The sequence below is a fragment of the Ochotona curzoniae genome, unplaced genomic scaffold (genome assembly GCF_017591425.1).
Source record: "Ochotona curzoniae isolate NIBS_2020 unplaced genomic scaffold, NIBS_Ocur_1.0 contig_899, whole genome shotgun sequence".
In the NCBI taxonomy this organism is placed as follows: domain Eukaryota; kingdom Metazoa; phylum Chordata; class Mammalia; order Lagomorpha; family Ochotonidae; genus Ochotona; species Ochotona curzoniae.
In genome coordinates this window covers 1,005,329-1,031,402 of record NW_024466605.1, presented here as the reverse complement: position 1 = coordinate 1,031,402, position 26,074 = coordinate 1,005,329, and the positions used below count along the sequence as shown (strand labels likewise).

The 26,074-nt window shown below is 43.1% G+C and overlaps 1 protein-coding gene across 1 annotated transcript in view; it reads left to right on the top strand.

The window, feature by feature from the left end:
• Positions 1–26,074, top strand: part of ZMAT4 (zinc finger matrin-type 4) — a 244,525-nt gene that overhangs the window by 100,525 nt on the left and 117,926 nt on the right. The window lies entirely within an intron of this gene.

Sequence of the window (26,074 nt, the reverse complement as noted above, 5' to 3'; positions counted from 1 at the left end):
TTTGCCACACCTGATGATTTTGGTATGTGGCATTTTGTTTTTCCTTTGTATCAAAATATTTTCTTGTCATCTATTCTTTGACCTATTGAATTTTTAATTTCCAAAATTGTGAGGGAATTCTAGTTTTACTTTTTTCATTTATTTCTTATTGGTCCTGTTTTGACCATGGAAAATACTCTGCATGTTTTTTGAAATGTACTGACCTTTACATTGTGGCCAGACCTGTGATGTAGCTTGAAAAATGTTCCATGTGCAGTGTGAAGAATGTGCCTTCTGTTCTGATTGGGCTGAATATTTTGTGTATGTCTGGCAGAGCTATTTGGTTTATTGTGGTGTTTAAGCCTCTAGTTCCCTTTTTACCTTTTGTCTTGTGAGTTTGTCCATTACTGACCACAGGGCATGGACATCCCTAAGTGTTACTGTAGATCTGTTTCTTCCTTTCTGCCAGTTTTTGCTTTGTGTTTTTTGATGGCCATGCATTAGGTGCGTGAACATTCCTAAATGGTTATGTCTTCTTACAGTATTCAGCTTGCAATTAATATAAAGTATTCTTCTTGGTCTCTAATATACGTTTTTGATTCATGGTCTTTTTTTTCTTTTTTTAAATCAGTGCAACCAATCCTGCTTTCTTCGGGTTACTATTCCTGTGAAATATCTGCTCCCACCCTTTCAGTATTCTTGTCTTTAGATCTAAAGGGAACCTTTTGTAGACAGCACATAGTGGATCTTTATCTTTTGGGCAAAGTTTAATCCATTTACACTTAATGTTATCACTGATTACAAGGGACTTACATCACTTTTTGTTTTCTATATGCTTTAAACCTTGGTTGTTCCTCATTTCCTGCGTTTTTGCCTTCTTTTGTGTTCTATAGATTTCTTTTTGGTAGGGAAATACTTACATTCTGGTCTTGTTCAGTTTTTGTATATGCTCTAGCTATTTTCTTTATGGTTACCATGGTGATGGCAGTTAGCATCCTAAAGCAATTGCATTCTACTGTGCAGTCTTATGAGAATCCTGTCTTGAATTCATTTTCTTTGAGTTGGATTTGCCTGCCCTTCCTTCAGGGGGCATTGTTTTCATGGAATTTCCTTGACTCCTTGTGAGGCTGTGCCGAGGCCCTGCCAGTCAGAACCTGCAGCTTCACACTTGGGTCTCAGTCTTCCTGGGGGACACAGGTTGGAAACTCTTAAGAAGTTGCATACACAGAAATCTATAATTTTGGAGAGAATAAAGCAATTCAGCTGCACCCAGGTATTCAGTGAGCCAATCAAAAAGGATCATCACGGGATGGCATTCATTTTCTGGTGCTTTTCTACACGAATTTTCTTTTTTTAATACGATACCATCCTAATAAAAAAATACCCAGCTTTTCAAACAGCATGGATGAATTTCAATTCATCCTCAGTGACAGCTTTCCTTTCAAGTGTTTTCATGGGGTTTTTGTATGTGATAAATCATTAGCAAGAGGGAGGCGGAGACGGCTGATCCATTAGACTTCTCAGCATCTTAAGAACAGAAAAGAATACTGTATCTTTCACAATACGCTGTTAGGGTGCCAGCCCTTTTGGTCTGGAAAAGATTCTTACTTTGAAAATATCCATAAATTCAGGAATATGAGCTTCTATTCATGTATAAATGTGATAAATGTTCAATTTACATTTCTATTATTGTGGATTATCTAGTTCACGTTAAAACAGAATGTCCTCACCTCGCATGAAATTGAAGTTGAGCCTTCTGTGAATCGCACGTCTGAGGATTTTAAACATAATTATGGTTATTCAAACAATAATACTATTTACAACTATTCTATCATGTTCTAACTGCTGTAAAATAATTTATTTTAAAATATTGAATCTTTAAGCAAGAAATGTGCAAAGAAAATGCTGATACCAAAAGTCCTTTGGGTATTTGTTTTATTATTTAGTTGCAATGCATGGTTGGTGAACTGTAGAATGTTTGTTCTGTTATTTAATGTAGTTAACCTTCAAATGTTTGGATTGATTCTGGTTTTAACTCTATATTTCAAAACTTATATGTATGACACAGTTCTTTGTATCAGCTTTCTGTTATTCTGTACTATAGCTCAAGAAGTACATAGTTCACCTGGGTGGATGCTTCATAGGCTGGAGATAATTTATTCTTCTCCTGGGGTACAGAATTGTCACTGACAAGTGCCTTCTGGTTGAAGATGTCATTTCTAGCCCTACTTACATTTAGATGTGTCATGCTACTTGTTCTCACCTTGGAATGTGAACAGAGAAGACATCCATCACTTTGAGAACAAATTGTTGAAAAGGATTTTGCAGCAGTTGAATGGATAAACACATGTGTGATGCCTTCATGTAGTGGAATACGGGTCAGTACTAGGAAGAACTACTGATTCGTGAAACAGCTTGAATGGATTTTGAGAGACCTGTTTAAGAAACCAAACACAAGAGAGTATGTATTACATCATTGCCATCAAATGGGGTTCAACAGTAGAAAAAGCTAATCTATGTCAAATAGAAATCAGAGTGATTGCCTAGAAGAGAGTGGTAGATTGACAAGCGCACCAGGGAATCTTCGGGTAGTGGAAGTGGTTGGCATCCTCTTTTGAAGGGCAATTGTATAGGAATAACTGTTGTCAAAAGTCATTGAGCTCAGCACTTACAATCTGCTTGTGTATGTGTGTGCTTGTGTAACTCATGCTTCCAGCAACAGGAAATGCACCTTCTCGATGCTTGCTCGCTTCTCCCATCCTCTGCCCTTGGATTCCAGAAGTGTTCAGGTTAAGAAGCCACTGCAGAGGATGCTGCAGAGTGTCCCTTGGGGAGAGGGTGTGCCCACAAGGTGGAATGAGTATAGCCATCAGCACTGGATGCCATGTGAGCAAGAAATACCTTCCTACTATGTTGAGGCACCAAGATTCTAAGCTTTGTTTGCCTCGGTGGTTGGCATTCTTTTAACTCAAATACAGTCTCTGAATCTTTGAATCTTTGAAACTGCCATTTTTTGCAATGTCCTCCTTTTTAGGAGAGGTGAGTGCAGTTTATCTTATGTTTTCAGTATTAACTACGGTTCTCCTCGACCATGATTGCGATTCCATCTCGTAGGTACTGTTAGTTTCAGAACTTAATGCTTTCCTTTCTTGTTTGGAATCACAGAGGACTCAGAACTCCATTTTGAGGTACCTTTTACAAGCAGCTCTTTAGGAACATATGGTCTGTATTTCTGCAAAAGCCCCAGATCTCTCTTCTCAATGTTTTCCTGTCCTTACTTTCCCTTTACACCGATTCAATGACTACTTATTTTCTCTTGTGGTGTTTAGGCTTTTTTTTTAAAATAAGCTAGCTTATATTCTTTGTGTAAAAACTCAGCTTGTGAATTATATATACATATGTATATATATGTGTAACTGAATTATTTATTCATATACCCCATCTTCCTTGGATGGTTTTGAATTAGTAATGTTTTTTGTGCCTCGGATCTGGAAGGGATTTTCATCTTCTCACCACCTCTTCAGGTAAAGAAAGATAACATGATGTACCAAGGTTAGTAGTGATAATTTGTGAAACGTCTGTAAATTAGTTCTTTGTGTGTGTGCATGCACATTTATGTTTTCCTACTTGATATAGAGAGTAAGACTCGCTCTTCAAAGCTGCACTCACCTTGTAAAATGCTACAGCTTTATTTTGAATGATAAAATGAGAATAGTCCCAATCTAGAGCAGACATTGTTGGCTGTCTATGCAATACCCATCCTTCTTCTTTCTGCTTCTGGCAAAGTCCAGGATTTCTGCAAGGATCAATCTTTGTCAGCTAAGCCATAAGCCATAGAGGAGAGAGAGAGATCCCAGTGACAAGGGCTGAGACAGAGAAAGATCTTCCATCCACTGGTTCACTTTCCAAGTGGCTGCAAAGGCTGGAGCCGAGCTGATCCAAAGCCAGGAGTCAGGAGTTTATTTCCTGTTTCCCATGTGGGTGCAGGGTTCCAAGATTTTGGGCCATCCTCTACTGTTCTCCCAGACCACAAGCAGAGAGCTAGATGGGAAGTGGAGCAGCCAGCACACGAATTGGCGCCATATGGGGATCTTGGCATTTGAAAGGTGAGGATTTAGCCACTGGGCCATTACCCTGAACCCAAACTGCCACTCTTATTTCCTTGCTTGTCTTTGGTTTATTACATAGACTGTGGCACTCTTGGCCATGCTGAGATAGTGAATTTAGGAGTACTAGGAAGGAACCCAATCTGAAAAAGCAAACTCAAGAAAAGAAGATCTCTGGACCCAGTGGCTTTGTATCAACTGACAGACTCATATGAGGGCCGGAGGGGTGCTGGGAGGAAGTCCAAAGCTGATGGGCTAAGGATGACAGGAGCCTGGGGGCTTGGTGAGCTGCCAAGCCACTAACACAATCTCTGACTGTGAGGAAATCCTTTCCTGAAGCAAGTGGATCAGCAGTGTTCCTGGAAGTGGCCTGTGTGAACCAGAGAAGATGAGGCCTGCAATGTGGTTTGAGAAGCATCCTCAACCACCTAAGACAGGTGGCTGGAGAGCCTCCTCTGGAAATGACCTGAAAGTTGGTCTGCACGCTACGCCACGTCATCTCTGAGGCTCTGCCTGAAATTCAGGGAGCCGAGTAACTGTGCTCCAGTGACAGTTTAGCTGCTGGTGGCTGATGTCAGCCATGGGACATGGTTTCCAGCCCTCTGACTTAAAATAGACCCATGGTCAAGTATGCCTTATTGGAGTTTGCAGTGCACGGAACAGCTGACTCTGAGAACATTCACTTAGTTCCTCCCACTTGAAAAGACAACGCAAAAGCATTTTGCAGTGAGAATGGAGAAAGACAAAACGTCAGTCGACAAAATTGAGAAACATGAGATTTATATAACTGACATTCTACTGAATCAGTTGATGAGTAATTGATGGTTGACTACATTTCTGTTTAGAAAAAAAAAAGGCATTTGTCTAGGAAAGACTATGAACTTGATGCTACTGAATTCAAGAGAAAAATATGTCTGGACTAAGATGACCATGGTTAATTGGTTTTAACAACAACAACAAAAATCAGTGGCCAAATGAATGGTAACATGACAGCCTGACAGCCTTCAGTTTTTGCACCAAGGCAGGTGCGTCTGGGTGATCTCTATAAGAATTCTGCTTTAATTAAGTAGAAAAATCTTTATTCCTGAAGGTGCTATCCTATTAACTTGCATACTTTAAGAGCTAATAATGAACGTAGTCCAGACTTGCCTGGTGGTTGGAGTGTCTGGATTTAGTACCCAGTTCCAGTTCCTGACTCCAGCTGCTTGCTAATGCGCCCCTGGGAGGCACGAGTTAATGGCTCTAGTGACTGGGTTCCTGCTACCATGTGGGAGAACAGGGTTGTGTTCTGGGCCTCCTGATTGGTTGTAGCCACTTGGGTGCTAATCAGCCAATGGGAGCATTCTCTCCTGCTCTTTCTCTCGCTCTTTCCCTCCTTCCCTGCCTCACACTCTCCCTCTGTTTTCCCTTTCTTTCTCCCTCTCTCTCCTTCTTTTCTCCCTCTCTCTCTTTCTCTCCCCAACTCTTTTTCTCTCTCAAATCAATGGAGGAAAAATCTGATGCAATGGGAATCATGTAAAAATTTCATTCAAAAAAGCACCCAAGATGAATGTCTCTTGAGAAAAAAATATGTGTGATAGGGAAAGCAGAGTGGAACCCACAGCATCCTGGCTTTGACGGCAGGATGATAGAAGCCATGCACGTCTCTGCAACCCGTGTTCAGAAGAGTGTGTGTTCTTTTTAGGAAATCCTTGCATCTTAGGGGCTCTGTTTCTTTCATCGCAGCACTGCTTCTGAAAGTAGGCTGACATCATTTCCTGATTTGGCAGTCATTCCCTGTGTCCACGCCCCCGAGTGGGAGCATCCTGGTGTATCCCCCAGTTCCTCTCTGGTAGCTGCTGGGACCAGCATCCTGTGTGCCTCTTTGAGAGTTTTGCTTTCAAGCCTTTGGTCTTTGAAGCCCACTTCAACCTGGAGCGTGCTTGGGGTTCAGTGAAGTCTTTCTATGCAGGGCCTTTGTGGGTTCTGGCTAATACAAATACACAAATACACATAAAGGCTAAAACAGTGCCACAGGAGCCACTCCATCAGAAGGCTCTTTAGCAAACATGTTCTGATAGGTTTCTCAGGAGTCTTCTCAGCTTCTCCGGGGACGAGTAAGTACCCTGCAGTAGGAGCATGGATCCTTCTAATTCCCTGTGGCTTGACTGTCACTTTACAATTAATTGAAAAAACAATCTAGGCTTTTGAGCTGATGGCAGGTGACTTGGTTCAGATAAACAGCGTGACAGGTGTCACAGGAAGCAGGGCTGTAATGTGTAGTGCTTTTTCAACAACTTCCCCCGATTATGCTACCTGTGCTTTGGTTCCCAGCTTGTAGGGGATCTAGAACGAAGCGATTCTTTTGCCAATAGTTCAGTGGCAGAAATGGAATTGGGGATGCAGTCATTATGTCAGTGTTACTACTGGGAAACATAAACAGGAAGTGGCATCTTGACTTCAGATCATCTGGTTAGTGACAATACATGCCAGATGATCCTGAGACCCTAGGTTCTTCTGTGTTTATTTTTGTTTTGTTTGTTTGAGAGAGAGTGAGAGAGTTCTTCCATCCACTGGTTTACCTACCAAATGCCTACAAGAATCAGGGCTGGGCTAAGCCAAAACCAAGATCTAGCAACTCCATCCAGGTCTTCCAGCTGGGTGGCAACGGCCTGAGTATTTGAGTTACCACCTGATATCTTCTCAGGGTGCAAGTTAATGAAAAGCTAGAGTGGAAGCAGATCCAGGACTTCGACTAGACAATGCAAAGTGGAATGTGGGCTTTTCGAGCAGTGTCCAGGGCTTCCACCTTTGTTACTTCTGTCTTCTGTCCTCCTGTCCTTCTCATCTCCTCCCATCAATGCCTACCCTGCATCTCTCCCTTCTTCCTCATTGTACTTTCTCCTTTGTCATCTGCCCTGATTTACATCACAAGTTGAATCAAAAGAAAACTTGCGTTGGAAATCAGACTGTCAGAACATCTTCCCTATGTGCAAGCCAGTGAGTTCCGTTCTTCTCTAATGGCATGGGGAATGCATGAGACCTGGGCCCACCATGAGTACCACAGCTGGCTTTACGGGTTGTTTTACCTTCCTCCTTCTTGTCCTGTTGGGGTGACTTGGCCATGTGCCATCTTTTTAGGTGTCATCCAACTGCTTACTTTCATGAGTTGTCTATGTCAGGGGGAAGAATGGGAAGCAGTGAGAGCACCAGGGCTTGGCTTTGACACAGACATGTCAGTGTGCAGAAGGATGGGAAATGACACACACACAGATGTCAGTGCGTGCAAGGATGGGAAATGACACACGCATACACAGGAGGGTGCTTTCAGGTGTGACATTTTTAGGAAGAGCCAGTCTCCTGCTGGTAGCTCCTGTCCTGCATTGGACACAGTTCCCCTCCCAACAGCAACTCCTTTCCCCAGGACAAAAGGTGAGAATCTGTCTGTCCTACCCCTTTTTTATCAGCTACCAAACAACACATGCGTTGGGTTCCAATGATTCATTTGAAAATCCATTTTTAAAACTGATATACTTATTTTTTATTTAAAAGGCAAAGTTACAGAGAGAAGAGAGACACACACAATACAGTGGTCATCCATCTGCTGGTTCACTACCCAAACGGCCAGAGCTAGGCTGGTCTAAAACCAGAATTTGAGAGCCAGGAATTTTTCTAAGTCTCCCAAGTGGGTACAGGGATCCAAGAGCTTGGGCTGTCTTCCACTGCTCTTCCAGGCACATTAACAGGGAGCCAGATTGGAAATAGATCAGCTGGAACTCCAACAGGCACTTGGGATGCCAGGAGAGTGCAGGCTTAAACTACTGTGTCATGGCACTGGCCCTGTTTATAAACTTAACACACAGACTATGGAAGTCCATCCTCCCCTATAGCAATATTACAGCATAGTAGAGCAATGTAATATCCGTCTAGCCCACGATTTCTCATTAACCCGTGTGCCTCCAAGGCGGAGTCTGTACAGCTACACCTGTTTAATATCCCTAATCTGGTTTTTGTGAGAAGGTCTATAGTTCTGTTCTCTCCAGCCTAAGGGAGAAGGCTTCCTGGTGCTTGGCAGTCACAGATGATGGCCTGAGCGCCATCATTCCAAGCGTTGGTGCATGTCTCACTTTTTACATCAAGTTCACCTTGACTGGGGAGTTAAGAGCAGCTTTCTATTTCAGATCTGAATGACAGTGCAATTCCAGGGACAGTTAGGTGGGGAAGAAACTCCATTTCCCTAGCCAAGGCTTGGCAAAACCTTTGCTTGGGCCATTCCTAACGCCAAGTCGTGCATGTGTAGGTGAGCGTGTGTGTGGGAAGAGACTCACATGAACACCTGTCATTCGCTGTCCAACTCTGATGTATCTTTGCACATGGTGCCCTCCCAGCTCACGGGCATCCATCAGCTTGCCACACCACCCTTAGGGCCTCTCTCCCTGCTCGTGGCCAGCAAGGGTTGTTTTTTTCTGGGACAGGATTGGCTTTCTCCTCTGGGCTTTCATCAGATAATTTGATTTTTGTGCATCCCAGAAAAAGAATAATTGTTAAATTTCTTTGAGAGCAATCTGAATGTGAATTTACCATATTTGATGGCAATTTAATTAAGCACACATTTGGAGTTCTTTAAAAAGAAATGCAGAGTGTACAGAAAAAAAAAAATGCTGCCAGCATAACAACTAGAGGGATGGGGGCAATGGCTTTAAGATCTGGATGATCTGGTTGTGGGCTTAACTGGTTATAAATATGAATTCCTTCCCCAGTAAGAGGCTTCTAGCTAATATCTCTATAATGCAACCACATGACTTGGCTATTAGACAAAGTTTTGCAATTCAAGGAACCTCTCTACCCTTTGTGTCACCTTAATGCTTAAAAATAGCTTTCTCCTGTCATCTGCAGTTCTGCCTGCAGGTCTGTCTTTGCAACCACTCACATGCCCTCCCCTTAGGAAACAGGGACCTGTGAGGCTGAAATTCCCTGTGGCTTCTGACCTGGCTAGCCATTGATGTCACTCTGCCTGACCTTGCCTTGTGACTCGAATGGGCAATCCCAGCAGGAAGAGGCACATAAGAGAAGCCCTTCTGACCTCAGACCAACACTTGCATCCCCAAAGCTGTCATAAAACCCTGCAGATAATTAAAAGTAGATTTAATTAGGAAACACTATAGAGACAGACACCCTGAATGGAATGCCAGTCCCCATTCCATTCATGCGCAGTGGCTGTGTTGATTAAGCTGATCAATGAATCACCTCCAATTAGATGGTTTTCCTTGGCCTCAGCGAATCATTCAATTAGACTGATGTTCCCAAATGCATTTCTGAGACTGTGCCGGGTACCCAGGTAGTTGATAAGTAGACTCAGAGGTAGGCACTCGTCACTGCTTTGGGAGTAAGGAAAGGCAAGTCCAAAGGATCATGTGGCCAATTGCCTGGTCCTAACTTCGAGGAGACTCACGTCCCCGTCTCCATGTGCGACACCAGCTGGAGACCGGGCGAGGCTGCTGAGGACTGTGGAGTGCGTGCCATCTTCTGCTACTTACCGTCTACACTGGGCATCAGCACCCATTTCCGCTGTGCTACCTCTCATGTTTTCATCAGTCTTAGCAATTCTCATGTGTATTGCTAATGAAAAAGGTCAAGACTTGCATGGGAGGGGAGCAAGTGGGCATCTTGCTGGGTGGGCCTGGCTTATTTCTCTTCAGAATGGCTGGTTCTTTTGGATTGTCTCCAGTAGTCAGACTCACTTACAGGGATGCCAGGTCAAGGCCACAGCTAGGTTTACAAAGCATGTGGATGTCTTAGACACAGAGGAAGAGTATCTTTCCAATTGGTAAGTTGAATGCGTGACACTTGAGAGAGAGTTGTGTCTCTCCACGAAGCTGTTTTCTTGTGGCTCCAGGTAACTTGGTTACAGACCTATTTGAGCATGGTTCGGACCGGCTGTTTACAAGTGTCAGTTTTTGCTAAAGCCTTCTGTTTGTCTTCTGCTGTTTCCAGCTCTCACTGTCGATGTGACAACTGAGTGGGGGAACAGGTCAGTGTTCCCCAGCTGTTGTCTGTGGGGTCGGTGCAATGACGTAGTGGGCTAAGCAGCTGCCTTCACTGTTGACATCCCCTATGGGTTCAGTTCGACTCTTTTTTTTTTTCAAGAATTGCTTATTTTTATTGGAAAGGTAGATTTGCAGAGAAGGAGAGACAGACAGAAAGATTTTCTGTCCACTGGTTTACTCCCTAAGTGGCTGAAATGGTCAGAGCTGAGCTGATCTAAAGCCAGGAGCCAGGAGGTTCTTCCAGGCCTGCCATGTGTGTGCAGGGTCCCAATGCTTTGGGCCATTCTCTACTGCATTCCCAGGCCACAAGCGGGGAACTTGTCTCTCTAGATCCCTTCCCCTCTTATCAGATTTTGAGTTCCTTCCATATTCTGGGTATTGATATTTTTTCAGATAGACAGGATACAACTATTCTTTCCCACTCTGTCCAGTTGACTCTCTGCTCTGATGGTGGCTTCCTTGGCTGTGCACAAGCTTCTTAGTCTGACATATCCTTTGAGTTTTGCTTTGATTACTGGTGTGTGTGTCTTACCCAAAAAGCCATTGCCCATGTTGATATCTGAAAGTGCATTTCCTATGTTTACTTCCAGTAGTTTCATAGAAATGGGCTCCATTTTATCTTCAGGAAAATGGGTAAGATTGGATTAGATTGTCCAGTTCATTAAGCCTCAAATAGGTTTCTTCCTTCTACTCCAGGCCTACTTTAGAAGGTGCCGAGGTCTGATGAAGTTAACACAAGGCAGGCAGGTTACAGGGTATAGTTGGATATCTGTGCGTGGGGCAGCTGTGGATTTGCAGAGGAATTGGTACCAGTGTGGGATGCTGTGTTTGTGAATTGAACAGCTACTATTCTATAGGAAGTCTTGAGAAGCCAGGAAGGAATACAATAGAACTGAAAAATGAAGTGTGGTCTCCTGGCTTGGATTCTGGAAACAAAAAGAGCATTAGTGTGCAAACCAGTGAAATCTGGAGGAAGGCTGGTGTTCAGATGGTAGGAAGAAGGTCTGGAAGTTTGGAAGAAGGTATTGCTGCTTTATAAAGTGTACATATGGCAGGAAGCTGCAAAGCATGATTAGGGATGCTCTTATACCGGAGTCCTGGGTCCAGTCCCAGGCTCATGCACCTGGAAGGCATGGGGAATGGCCCAAGTGCTTGGGTTCCTACCAGCATCATGGGAAACCTGGATGGAGTGTCTAGCTCCTGGATTTGACTGGCCCAATCCTGGCTATTAGGAGCTTCTGGGAAAGGATTCAGTGTTTGGAAGGTCTCTCTCTCTGTATGTGTGTGTACATGCCTCCTTCTCTGTCTCACTGCTGTTTAAGTAAAAATAAACATAGGAGGGTGGTAAGAGGACATCTGGGGGTTCTCTGTACTGTCATTGATACTTCCCAGGAACTTCAATATTACTTTTAAAATAACACTTAAAAGTTAGACATCATCCAGATTTACAAGAACCTTATTTTGATAAAGTAGATGCATCTTGATGTACTCGCTGAAGTTTTAATGAAATGGAATTTTTCCAAGAAATACAAATATTTCCTGAAGGCTTTGGATTTGCATATCTGGTATTGGAAGGTATTCTTTAGTTGCATCATAGAGAATGACCCCTTTTTGTTCAGTTTTTATCAGAAATCAGAAGTGAGAATCTCAGGATAGCTTCCATCCGGGCCCTTCCAGTTTGGACTTAAGGGCCTTTTTGTGTGTGCAAGGTTTAATAGTGAAAGGATGATCCAGCCTACTGGGAAAAGACAGTATTACTGAATAATCAAAGGTAAAATTACAGGATTATAAAACAGCTACAGCATGTCTCAGCTCTTCTCCTCATTAAAACAAAGTGCTGGAAACTTTTCATAGGACACTGTTTTATATCCGGGTAGATAAATTCACTGCAGAGAACAGTTGAACATGAGGAATGCCAGCTGTCCTTGGTTTCTACAGAGATATGTTGCCTGGACCAGCCAGCTGGCCAAGCACCCGGGCCCAGGGAGGAGTGGGGCCCTTGCAGGAGAACAAATGAGCCTTTTGGGGAGACCCTGCTTCTAGAAAGCCCCATAGAGCACTAAGTAGTAGTGGAAGAATGATGGAAGTTGGCACATTAACATTGCCCTTGGTGCTGGAGAAGACAACTCCTGCTGTGGACTGTGGAAGCCATGCTCCAGCAGGTGCTTGGTGAACCCCCTCAGCCTCAGCATCTTTCTTCTGAGGTCTCAGGTGACTCCAGCTGTAATTCTGGCCACCACATTTGGAGGGACCAGACCTACGTTTCTCAGCATGTAGAGTAAATACGGCTGAGATTTGCTATGACCCCTCCCCTCCCCAACCGTCCATTCCTGTTATGTCTTTTACTTAGGTCTCATGTCTTTATTTCTCCATACCTTACCTCCACCAAACCTGGGTGTAGCAATACAATTGCAGAGTCCATTGACACACAAGTGTCTGTTTCTGGTTCACTACTCTGTGGACTGTTGAGGGCTGCCAGTGGTGTGTAGGGTGGGAACGACATAAAGCCATGGGTTTGTATAGACTCAAGCAACAAGTGTCCATCTTAATGTTTTGGAAGTTGGTCTACGTGACTTGCGGAGTGTGGACTGATTAAGTGGCAGGCAAGGGACCAGGGGACTCAGGGTACTGAGTCAGCGCTCACCTAGAGTCTCTGCCTTCCAGCTGCCCCCTTGTGGCGCTCCCTGCTGCAGTGCTGGGTGTCCTCCCAAAGAACTGAAACATTCTTTTCCCTCTCCCTAGTCCTCCTTTAACCCTGTCAACCGTGCAAGATGGTGTGAAGAAATTTTCTGTTTTTTTTTTTTTAAACAAAACTCAAAGTTTGTGCTCTTATCTAAGAGAAAAGAAAATGCAGAAGAATCAGTACAAAATATTTAGATACTTCAAAAAGGACAGGAGAGAGGAATTGAAAATAGCTGCTGAGCAGGAATGGCAAGATAAGCTTATTTTGGTACCAAAAAAAAAAAAAAAAAAAAAAAAAGCGAACGCCATGCATTTGGGTCCAGGCCTGCTCACCCACATTCTATGTATAGAGGCATGCTGTCCGGAGCTGGGTTTTACCCTGATTCTCTCTTCTCTTCTGTATATATATATATGAGTAAATACAATCCAAGAAAAACACATGAATATATCCCCTTTGTGAGAGGTATTTGTTGGCACTGCTCGTTGCTTGCTGGGGTTGCGAGACCATGTTTCATTCCGAGGAGAGGTTGATGTGTTCCTGTGACCGTCAAGGTCTTGTTTGGGCTATATTACACCTTTCTCACTTCCCGGAACTCGGTTTCTCCTCCCCCACCCTGCCCTGGCTTTGTTAGTTTTGCTGGTTTGTGATCACACTGCTGCCCTGGGTGCCTCTCCTGGCTGCTCTCTGCGCAGCACGCCAGGCACCTAAGGCTTTCGCAGAGCTCCAACCAGCACTGGGCTCTCTCGGGTGCCAGCCTTGCAGGAGGGCACCTCACCCAGGTCCCTGCTCCGTGGTTTTGCTTTGTGTTCTCTGATCAACTTGCAGAAGGGACTGAGCAGTTTTCTTCTAGTACTTTGCAAGGACTCTTCGCATACATGAGTGCTTTAAAGATACAACTGACTTGCATTTATTATTATGTGCTTTTAAATGTCTTCACGCCAGTTTTTGGTGTAAAGGAGTTTTATTGCTTGCAGATCGGGATATGCGCACCTCTTCTTTGAGCTGACTCCAGTGTAATGCTTAAAAAGCTGAGCCCGTCCTGAGACTATATGACTCTCTTGCACATTTTTTTTTGCTAATTATTTCGCTGTTTTATATATTTAATCTTCTATCTGTTAAATAATGCCTGTTTCTTCTGTGGTGTGACGACCTCCTTGGTGGCAACCAAATTTGATTGTGTCTGTGGTTGTTTTGTCTCTGATCATATATTAATCTGTGCCTTGCATTACCAGAATTGGGTCTGGCACGATAGCCTAGTGGTTAAAGTCCTTGCCTTGCATTCCCGCGATCCAATATGGGTGCTGGTTCATGTCTTAGCTGCTCCACTTCCCATCTAGCTCTCTACTTGTGGCCAAGGAAAGCAGTAGAGGATGGCCCAAAGCCTTGGGACCCTGCACCCATGTGGAAGACTCAGAAGAAGCTCCTAACTCCTTCAGATCAGCTCAACGCTGGCTGTTGTGGCCGAATGAAGTCTAAACCAGTGGATGAGATATCTTTCTCTATCTCTGCTTATCTCTCTCTGTATATTTGCCTTTCCAATAAAAATTTAAAAATCTTAAAAAAAGATTTGAATTTTATAACATGATTTTTACATTTGAGACTATAAGTACTTCTTGCTTTTAATTTTTCAAAATTGTCTAAGCTATTTTACACCAGGTTTTTTTAAATAAAAATATTGAAAATGATTTTCTTCCAAGCTCCCATGATTAACTTGTACTGAATTGGTAAACACATTCGAGAAGAAATCGCTTTCCTTGACATTCCATCAGATGATTTTCATTTCTTGGAGGTGCTTCCACCAGTCAAAGTCTGTTCCTCCCAGTGGGATTTTTTCCCAGTGTTACCTTACTCCCTGCTGTGAGGTGATGCTGCTTGGCATGAAAGTGGATTTCCAGGACACAGAGCCACCAGAGCTCTCCTTGTCTCTGCCCTAGAAGCCCCCTTCGTCTCTGGTGGGGAGGGAGGCTACCTTCCCAGTGCGCAATGCACCTGCTGCTTCCCCTACCTGTTGGTCACTAGGAGTGGCTGTCCTGGGATGATTGTAGGATGTGCTGTGTCAGTTGAAGAAGGCATATGGGAAAGGATGGCTGTTGAGGTGTGGTGCTGGTAGGAATCAGTCTGGTGGAAAGCCTGGGGATCCACTTGGTAGCTTTGATGTCAAGGTTCTTTGTTTCTGTGAGTCATGACCTTGGCCAGCGTTATTAAAAAATGACTTATTAATAAATGTAGTTCTCACTCTTCCACTCTCCTTCTAAGGCAGCATTCTGAGTCCTTTGTACATACACATTCATTCAGTCTTCATCGTCGCCCTTTGCAGGAGATTTTGTTGTTATTCTAGTGCTAAGGTTTTCTCCACTGAACTCCTTACATCTGACAGCAGACGGAGATCTACTGAAATTTGGGCATCATGTGGTCTATCAAGTTAATTTCGAGCATGTATTTTATCTATTTCTGTCTGCATTGATATTTTAGGCTGTTATTTAGGGGGACACTTAGGGCTGTCAGTCAATGCATTTCCAACTAGAATTCATCTTTTTAAAAACTTTTTTTTTTTTTTTGGAGAAAATGAAACCCTGATACAAAACTCAAAGACCAGATGTATCATTTGAGGTTGAGGTAGCTGCTACACAGGGTGGAGGGGTAATTCCATCCAGTCCCACTGAAGGGATTCAGAGAGTTGGGGGGCAATGTCCGTTATGAACGGTGCTTGAATTTCAAAACATTTACGCAACAGAAAATGCATCTTTTACTCCTTTAAGTTATACCCTCCCCGCCCAGCCTTTCTCTATCTGCCCCATCTTTCTGTTCTACCACAAACGACTACTAGCCTGGCTTTTCCAGAACCGTGTTTGCAGGATGCTGTATCATTTGATCACTGATGTGCCTCTCTGATGTTCATAGTTTAATCTGAGAGACTTTTTAGGTCTCTCTGAGTCTGCAGGTTTTTTTCTTTTTCTCTCCTCTCCCCCTTAGAGTTTCCCCACTATTGACCCTGGGCTCTTTTAGCGGATTGTGTACTTGTCCTGTCACCAGGTTCCTTTGCTCTTTCTGTTGCCTGCATGTTGGCAGGTGAGTCCAGACACTTGGTGGGATTTGCACTCCCTGTGCTTGGCAGGGCTGCGAGTGGTGCTGAGTTCCTTCAGCCAGAGGCATGTCCTGTTGGCTTGTCTCTCTTGCTGTGTATGCTCAGTGTCTGGATCTGTTACTTGGGGGAGATTGAAAAATGCTTTGTTCTAGAACTTCTTTTCTCTTGTCTAATTGGAATAACTTTGGATACAGAAAGTTCCCTCACTTTTTCTTTGGTAGTCTGTGCTGCAGAAGCTTTAGGAAAGATTAGAAAAAAGCTGTCTCACAGTATTTCCTCTTATTTAATCCATTTTCCAATTAAGGGATTGATTCACTATTTATTCTGTAGAGGTGACTAAGTACATTTTTAGAGATCATTTTTATTAATTTATGGATTTAAATATATTGGATGAATTTTGATCAATTGTAATTATCATCTTTTTGAAGATCAAATGGCCTTATTTTTGTCAACAGAATTGTCTTTCAGTTTGCCCTTAGGCTGTTGTATCATGATTGTAATTATCATTCATAGCTTTTTTGTGATTTGCATAGTTTAGGCTGATTTTGTATGCTTCCTGGGATTGTAAAATTTAATTTTTCACTCAAAAGATTACATTTGTTATGGGAGTGGCATTTAAAGATTGGTAGTTTTTTTCCTGATTATTAGGGATGTTTTGTTGAGTTTGTAATTGTTTTTACATCTCTTCAGTGGTTAGGACTAGGAAATACATATTCTTATCAGATAGCTCCTGGGTTGAGACGGCCACTCCCAGCTCATCTGCTGGCTGTACTATGTACTGTTTGTTTCCTCTTTCCCACACTGGATGTCTTGGTTTGCACAGACACAGAGATGCTACTGTCTTGTTCTGATGGACACCTTGGGGACAGATCATGAAAACAAGAGTCCTTGACTTCTGGCCTGCTGCGTCTCTGAGTCTTTTCTGCTTACGCGTTAGTTTCGCTGGGTATAAAACACTGATCACATGTTTCTTGGAATTTATTTGAGAATCTGAAAAACGTTGCTTCATTTAATTTTGGAACAAAGATTGCAGTTGAAATGCTTGATTATGATCTAATTTTGTTTTTCTTACAAGGGAGTTGTTTTCTTTAGGACTCAAGTAAAAATGCAAAGTTTTTACTGTGAAGCTCAATGAAGAATTTCACTAGATTATTTTCGGCCTTGATTGTCCTGGATTAACATTTAGAGATGTGGAGAGAGATGTGGAGTATGTTTTTCACCACATAATTTCTTTATTTTTAATTTTTAGAGTGTTTCCTCAATATACAAAACTTGATTCTTCTTGTGTCTTTGGTGTTCTATTTTAAGATCTGCTAGTAGTCATGTGTTGGACTTTTTTTTAATCTTTCTTGGGTTTGTGACTTGCTTGTGAATTTCTTTATCTCTCTTTAGCATTTTAAAATGTTTTCCTCAATTTTGCCTTCTCCTCCTTTTGTAGACCTGCTGTTTATCTATCTTCAGAATCCTCTAGCTGGAATACCCTTTTACTTCCAGTTCTCTTTGTAGCACTTCTTGTGCATTTTCCAGACCATATTTATATAATGCTTTCATATCTCACATTGTTTTGTTAAAGCTCAGTGTGCTTTGGAGTAGAATGCTGTTTCGATGTTTCCTGTACGCATGTGTTCCTGGCATGCTGCCACGGTCTGAAAAGTCATTTAAAACGATGGCTTTCAGTAGGTTTGATTTTGCTATTTTTCTCTGGCTTATTCATCTATCCTGTGTTGTTTCTTCAGGTTTTGGGAGGAGGCACAAATGTAGTTCCAGGTTGCTTTTCTGACTTGGAGCTCCTTTCTTTCTGAATGCTGGGGGTGTGTGTACAGAGTACTTTAAAATAGAAAGCTGTGTTTGCTGGGTTGCTGAACCTCTGTGTGTTTGTCTGGTCCTCCTGTTGGTTTGTCCCCCTTGTCCTTGTCGCAGTTGCTGTGGATTTTAATGGTAGTGGCTGCTCCCCAGGGTGAAACCTCATTTTGGATGGAAGTTCAAGGCATGGTGATAAGACCCCTCAGGGGCTGGGCTGTGCCTGCTCCTCTCTGCCTTGCAGAGACTGCCACGTGGCTGCTGGAGTGGAGCAAGCTCTCCCAGTTTGGGCTACTGTTCCCATGTGCACCTGCCTGGCTTCCCTGTGCCCTGGCCTCCGGCAGCATATGCCTGTTTACTTCGCTCTGTTTCATGCACTGGTGCTAATGCCACATGGGGTTTATAGTTCCCTCTGGTTTGCTTTCACTCACTCCTATTTCAAGTTTCTTGTGAGTGCATTGTCACCTAGTTATCTTGTAAATATCACTCTGAAGTTTCCTTGTGATTATAATTTTCCTTGATAACTCATAGAGTTTATGATTCTGCTTTGTATGTGTTTTTATGTGTGCATTTTTCATCATTGCTAGGTAACTACTGGATGACCCACTGCAGATTCCACTCTAGACACAGGGTTAAGCCTATGAGCAAGTCAGAATGTCGACACTCAAGGTGTGCGTGTGATGATGGTAGACAAGGAGAAACAGACAGCAGCTCTCCCTAATGACTGTCTCCAGTGAGCAATGGGAAAATGTCAAGTGTGAGTGATGCAAACCATGTGATCGTAGTTACAAATAGGAAATGAAGACCACATGATCAAATGTAGACCACCAGTGTAATCAAATATATGACATGCACACACATATACAGTTGTACTTGAAGTGCTTCCCTCAGTTACAAGGTACACTTTTATACATCACGCTTCTTAATCCTAACCTGTTTCTCATGAACAGACAGCATATTTTAGTTCCCATAAAAACGGAGAGAAATTTCAGGCCCAATTGTTTTTGTAAATGACATGCAGTATATTTAAACCCCAAATTCAAACTGGCATCTTTTAAATCCAAATCTATGCTTCTTGAACCGAATATTCTGTATTTTTCATACCATGCAGCACTCAGCCTTGTTCTGGGGAACTGTGCATATTGCATTTGCAGCCTAAAGAAAGAATTAGCATGCTGGGCACAACGCTTTAGCCTAGTGGCTGAATTCCCTGCCTTGCATGTGCCAGAATCCCATACAGGCGCCAGTTCTAATCCCAGCATCCCTGCTTCCCATCCAGCTCCCTGCCTGTGGCTTGGGAAAACAGTCAAAAACAACCCAAGGCCTTGGGATCCTGAACTCATGTGGGAGACCCAAAAGAAGTTCCTGGCTTCAGATCAGCTCAGTTCTGACCATTGCGGCCTCTTGGGGAGTGAACCAGTGGACAGAAGATCTTCCTCACTGACTCTTTCTCTCTGTACATCTGACTTAACAATAACAATAAATCTTTAAAAAAAAAAAAATCAGCATGCTAAAGGGGATACTAAAATGGCACAGGCCTACCTGAGGTTTTATCTGAGTATCTGAGTGAGGGAAGAATGGGATCTTTGTGGTGGAGAGCGTGAGGGGAAGCTGCTGCAGGAGATGGTGTAGGGGGGGACTTGCCATTGGATGAGCCTTGCGGGTAAAGCGTGGAGGGGTATGTGCAGTGCGGTAGGGAGCAGGGAGAGCTGCTGTCTGTTCCTCCTTGGTGTATGCTGCTGAGGGCCATGCGCAGGGTCAGGGCTGGGGCACAGAGAGAGGGAGGCAGCTGAGTCCAGCGCGGAGAGTTCTGCTTTCCCCACGGTGGAGAAAAAGAGATCTGCAGGACTGAATCAGACAGGCTTGCTGCAACCAACAATACTGATATCCTGGGAGTGAGGAGCAGAGACGCTCAGAGCTGGAATTTCAAGCCGTTTCTTGGCAGGTGCCTTGAAGTCCCTAACCTTGAAAAAGTCAGTGTTGTGTGTGGAGCATATTATGCGTGAGAAGCAGCAGAGGGGGAAATGTCTGGAAAAGTGCGTTGGGAGTTAGATTTCAGCAGACTTTAAATGCCGTGAAAGAGAATTTATTTTTAGGTGGTGGGGAGCCATTGAAAGTGTTTGATGACAAGACTGACCTAAGATGCCAGCACATCCGATGGAAATAGCACTACCTTGGATTCTGTCGGACAAGGATTCAAAAATCAATTCCACTGCTTTCAAGGAGTATGACGCATTGGAAAATTTATTTAAACCCTCTGAGGTAGATTTCTCTGATCTATAAAAAAGGGAGATTTACCTGTTCTCTGGTTCATTCATTCATTTATTCATCCAGTTTGTAGTGCAACTGATATTTCACCATATGCTAAAGTTAGTTACTCTGACCCGTGTAGTAGGTACCAGGCATATGGAACTGTGGAACATGCACAAGGCAGGTGGCCCAGGGTGACACGTGCTGTGAGAAATATGCGCCCCATTGAGAAGTCTTAGGATAGCACGAAGAATATAAAATGCCTCATTAATAATTTTTATGTTTGATACAGACTGGAAGGAAGAGAGTTTGAATATATTGGGCTAAATAAAATACATTTTGTAAAATTAATTTCCCTGCTTCTCTCTTTTCTAAAAATATGGCAATTGGAGAATTTACACATGACCTCAGCCATGGCTTGCAGTATATTTCTGTATTGCGGTGCTGTTCCCAGTCATGGGCATGCAATAATGAGTGCTTTAGTGGTAGGAGACGGATAATAAAAAGCAGATTCAGATATCTAAACTGTATAATTTTATGGCATAAAATAAGTGCTATGAAGAAGGTAAAATAGAGGCTTTGATAGGCACTCAGACTTGGAGAAGCAATGGAAAAAGAATTTAAAGGGGTATCACTGGGAGGTTGAGGGGGCAGGATGAACTGATGGTTGGATGTAGAGGCTGGCAGCCAAGGAAGGCAGTCGGTGCTGAAGATATGTGGGATCACTAATGGACCTGAGTGAGACCAGGGATGCAAGGCACCCAGTGAAGTGTCGGACACACAGCACTGTCTTGGGCAATGTGTGCTCTGCTCGTGTCTCAGCACAGGGGTCAGCTGCAGATGAAGCTCTGGGGCACCTGGAGCATCGCCATTGCTGCTGCTCCATCTCCAGCCAGGAACACAGCTCTTCGTGTTATCATCGGGGATTTACAGAGCTTCTAGATCCCACCTCTGTTGCTCTGGCATGTGTGTTTAGCTGTCACCATTTTCCTGGCTACCTGTGTTGGTGAGTGGAGTGACTCTAAGTCGTGCATTTGCTCTCTCTTTGGAGCTCTGGCTAACTTTTTGTATTTGGGGATCTCATGACTCCTGTGATCATCTGTTTTAATTTTTCTTGAAGAACTGAAACAGCAAGCTATTGCCTTTCAAATATAAAAAGCATACAGTGCATGCTCCATCCCTTTCGAGTAGAAATCTTCACTCTTTTTGCTATTGTCAAAATGATCATTTCCCCAATGACATATACCCCGTTACTCAAGCAGCAAGGTGTGTATCTCTCTAGCTAGCAGTGGAACACCAGGTTTCATGATCATTTTCACGTAGACTTTTCAGCTTTTCTATGTGTCAGCTGTATCTACCTTCCATCTATCCAAGACGTCTTTAGAAAGTGCAGGAAAGTTGCATGTTATAAAAAAAAAGCCATGCTTATTTTCAAGTTCTATTGCATCAGCCTCACTGGCTGCCCTTTGGTAACATGCCTTCACAGGCTCTGGTTTGAGGCATTAAGACATGTTTTCAGAGCAGCATGAATGGTGCCAATATTGAAGAAAGAGGAAACAACGAATTGATGCAGAAGCTTGGGTGAAAGGACAGTGACATCATTGATGTTTTGTGAAAAATGTGTGGAGACAACTTACACATGGGTAACTGGTGTTAATAAGGGGTTTAGACATGTTGAAAATGAAACGCACAGTTGCAAAGCATCAATTTTCAATGAAAAAAATTAATCTTGTCCATGTCCTAATGGAAGAGGACGGATGATTACTAGCAGAAACAATTAGATGTCTCACTCTGTGGCCATCCCAACTGGTTCAGCTCGCCTGATTCTGGCTGAACAATTGTGGTGGAACAAACTGCTTGATGGGTGTCGAAATTGTTGTGAGCGTTTCAGCTCTAGACAGGGGCAGAATCATCAGTGGGAATTTTAACTGAATGGGATGACGGTCCCAAGGCATTGCTTTGAAGGATTCTAACGAAAGGAAACACAGCTTTGCTGGGACAGTCTTGAAGACAGAGCACATTCAAGACTGGTAGCTATCAAGAGGTTATCCAGAACACGTGTAAGCAGGTGAGTCAGGGGACAAAGGCTGAGGTGACAGCTGTTGGCAGTACCCAAGGTATCGTGCCTGTTGGCTCCCCAGAGGGACAAAGAATGCAACACCTGCTTAGGACAGCGTGTTTAAGAAAGCTGGGTGAAGCCTCAGCAGAGGAACAGCCGGGAAAGTGTCATCAGGGAGTCTTTGTGCACCCTGACAGTGTTTCTCATCCAAAGGGGGAAATTCGTGGAAAGCTTCCCTGGGAAATTAGGAGGCATTTCCTGAGGCTGCTTCTTGCTTCTCTTTTCTCCCTTTAATCTTAAATCTTTAAAAGGCACCCAGAAGACTGCAATGACATTCCCAAATCCCCAGAACTCTCAGTTCTTCAAGGATAGAATAAATGAGATGGAACATAGATTGAGAAATAAAGTGCATGTGTTTTTCTCTCTTTCTGCTTTCCAAACACTTTCCAAAATTCACTTGTATAAGCAAACTCACAATATAATGTGCCATCTTTTCTGTATGCGTGTCAGCAATGGGAATGAACTTCATGCCAACTGTTCTTTCCCAGAAATAAGGGTAAGCAACTTGTTCTTGTGTGTGTGTGTGTGTGTGTGTGTGTGTGTGTGTGTGTGTGTGTGTATGTGTAATACGAAGACTCCACAGGCAAGAAATAAAATGTTGTTTAATGACTAAGTTGAAGTGGGCATTTATGATGTCATTATAACCTAGTCACCCAAGTCTAAACACACACACACACACACACACACACACACACACACACACATTTTATTGGACCTGTGATCATTCCTCAAGTGCTTTTAAAGTTATTTACTTTGAGATGCTTTCAGAGAAAATCTTGAAAGTGCTCATAAAGCTCACGATCTGATCAGAATTATGGCAAGAGTGCTAAGAACTGAGAGGATGCTGTCCAAGAAGTTTACAGAAATTGTAAAAAGACTCTTGGATACTATGAAACTTGAAAGCTGGATGTGAGGTTTTAAAAATGTGTTTAAGGTCTTTATAGAAAGATATTTTGAGAGAGGGAGAGGGAGTGAGAGAGAGAGAGCCTTCTATCCACTGGTTCACTCCCCAAATAGCCGCAGTGAGCAGAGTATGGGCGGCTTGAAGCCTGGAACCAGGGACTCCGTCTGGGTGTGCCATGTGGGTGTCAGATTGATCCTGAGCTGATGTTCATACGGGATGCTGGAATGCTGCCACCACTGGTAGTAGTTTAATCAGCAATGCCACACCGCCCCGGGTATGGTTTAAATAGCTGCGAGGGAGACAGCAGCATGACTTCAGTGGAGTAAAGAAGACCCCTGGCTCAACAGTGGCAGACAAGGCTGACCAGAGGCCTGCAGTCCAACAAGAAGAGTTACTTGCAGATCCATTGGTACAGAAGGTGAAAGAGGCGACCTTTCCCCCTGGCTGCCTCTCTCCAGGGCTACCTGTTTGACTACAAGCAGCATCATTGCAAACTCTGGAGATTGTTCAACATCAGGGCATTTCCTCTTGCTACAGGGCAGTGCACAGTGCACCCGGAGGTGTTTTGGTGCCTCTAGCCAACACTGTCACATGCTACTTGTCCTAGCTTAGGTTGGTTTCAGCTGCAGGTGGGTTGGATTCCGTGGTGATTGCAAACTGTATTCAGCCAAAATGAACACAGAGGTCAGACTTTTAGAATGAACCAGCGCTCACGGAAACCCCGTACACTACCAAATGAGATTGAATGGGTCAAGTCATTCTCATTGTTCTGCACTCTGGGTTGTTCTCCATGCTGAAGTTACCTTAAAAACAAAATGCATGTTCGGATTTTCAGTATTTTCTTTGAGCTTTTAAAATCATGTGGGTGAATCTTGGGCTTTTCTTCTACAACAGATTGAGATGTAACTTTTCTCTCATGTAATTCACCTGTTTAAAATCTACAATTCAAAGCAGTTCAGTGTATTTTCAGAACTGTGTGCTGCTTCCTCGGCTGCTCCCGCGCCACTGACATGTGAGCGTTCTGCATCTCTGTGATTGATCCCGAGTTGATGGACACTGGGATGCTTCCAGTTTGGGGCTGTCGTCGGTTATGGCTGCTGTGACAGTTTGTGCACGGATGTTTGTGTGGATGCGTACTTTCATTCCTCTCGAATGGGATCCACATTCTATTCTCACATTTCCATTTTTAAGCGTGTGTCCTTTGCCACTGACTCAGAAGCAGCAAATCCAGAGCCACTTCTACGTAGAACACATGAACAGGTGGCCCAGCACCGTCGTCAACCAGTCCACCACATAACCTACCTTATGGGTGTTTCTGTTTAAAGATTGGTAGCAGCACGTGATTGGGTGTAGTGTTTCTTATAGTAGGAGTGGTTTTTTTTTTTTTAATGTACAGTATGGCCGCTTAATTAGCGCTGAACTCAGTGGCCAATGTCACTATTGCTCATGCATGAATAAGCCTACCCAATGCATGCATTGTCTTCATAGAGAATATGCTGACCTCCTTCTGCTTGGGATAACTACTTGGCACTTTAGCGTTATCCTTGGGGGCCATTTTCAGCAATGAAATCAGCAGCAGGACCCACAAGAATGCAAAAACTTTGATGCTAACTAGACCACGAAAAGGACACGTAGTCACCACGCGAGGGCTGCAGCGAGAGGCTGGGAGCCTGCAGGCCGGGTCACTCATGTGCTTTGCGTCTCTCTCTGAGTCCTTTAATGGCCACATGAATACCACACGTGTTGATTTTTGGGGTTACATTTAGTTCTATATGTAGTTAGTTACTAAATAGAAGAATTCACAAATACACCAAATGTATATAGAAGTGATATCCATGAATCAGACTTGTGTAGAAATTTTTTAAAATGTTCATTATTTATTTAAAAGGTATTAGGAGGGAGGGAGAGAGAAAGAGAGAGAGAAAGAGCATAGACTTCCAACCTCTGGTTCATTTCCCATGTAGAAAGCCACAGCTAAGCCAGCATGAAGCCAGGAGCCAGGAGATCTAACTGGCTCTTCCACACGTGTGGCAGGGGTCCAGGCACTTGAGCCGTCATCCACTGCTTTCGCTGGATCACAAGCAAACCTCTGTGCACCGTGCCACTGATGCTGTGTGTGTAACTGTGCGTAAGGCTGAGGAGCCGCCGGGTCATTTTTCCAAGCGGCCACGCCTGTTTGCATCTTCCTGCTGGCAGTGTGTGTGGGTTCCCGTGTGCCCACATTCTCACTCACACTTCTCCTGGGCCTTCTTTTTGCTTCTGGACCTTCTATGAATTATAAAGTGATCTCGTAGCGGCTGGCCTTGTATTTTCTTGATCTGAAGTATCTTTTTATGGGTTGATTTGTGTAATAATAATGCATGATTATTTGTATAATTATCATGTATTATTATTTATGTGGATTTTATTTGCTCCAAAAAAAGCCCATTCATATGTTTTCTGTTTTTAAAAATTAAGTAATTGCTAGTAGCTGAAGACTTCTTATCCCACATATTCAATAATAGAATAACTGGGAGAAATACGAAGGGGAAGAAAACGTAGCAGCTACACCTAATAGACATGTATAGAATTAGCTATTTTTTTTTTCTTTCAAATCTGTCAGGTTGGCTTCACATATTTTGAGACTCTATAATTATGTGTATCAGCACATAATTGTTTTATCTTCTTGATGGCTTGACACTTCAATTAGTACAGAATCGCTGTCTTTATCACTATTAATTCTTTTGTCTTGAAGTCAATTTTGTGCGATATTAGTTTAACCACTATAGCTTTTTTGGGTGCATATTGTCTGTTTGATATATCTTTCTACCAGTCTACTTTCACTCATTTGTATTTTTAAATGAAACATATGTCTCCAACACACAACCTATGCCTTAATCATGTTTTCTTTTGACCTAGTCTGTCTTTGCGTTTTGCAGTAGTATAATTTGCTTTCATTGAATGATGGTGCTGTTATTGAATTTGTGTATAAATCTAGTATGTGTACTAGAATAGTGTTTTTGTCTATAAATCATCACATCTTTTTTGTTCACTTATTTCTTTGCCATTATTTTACATTAATTGCATGTTGTCAACTGCAGCATTCTAATTCTGTTTTTTTTTTTTTCTTTTTAAGATTTTTT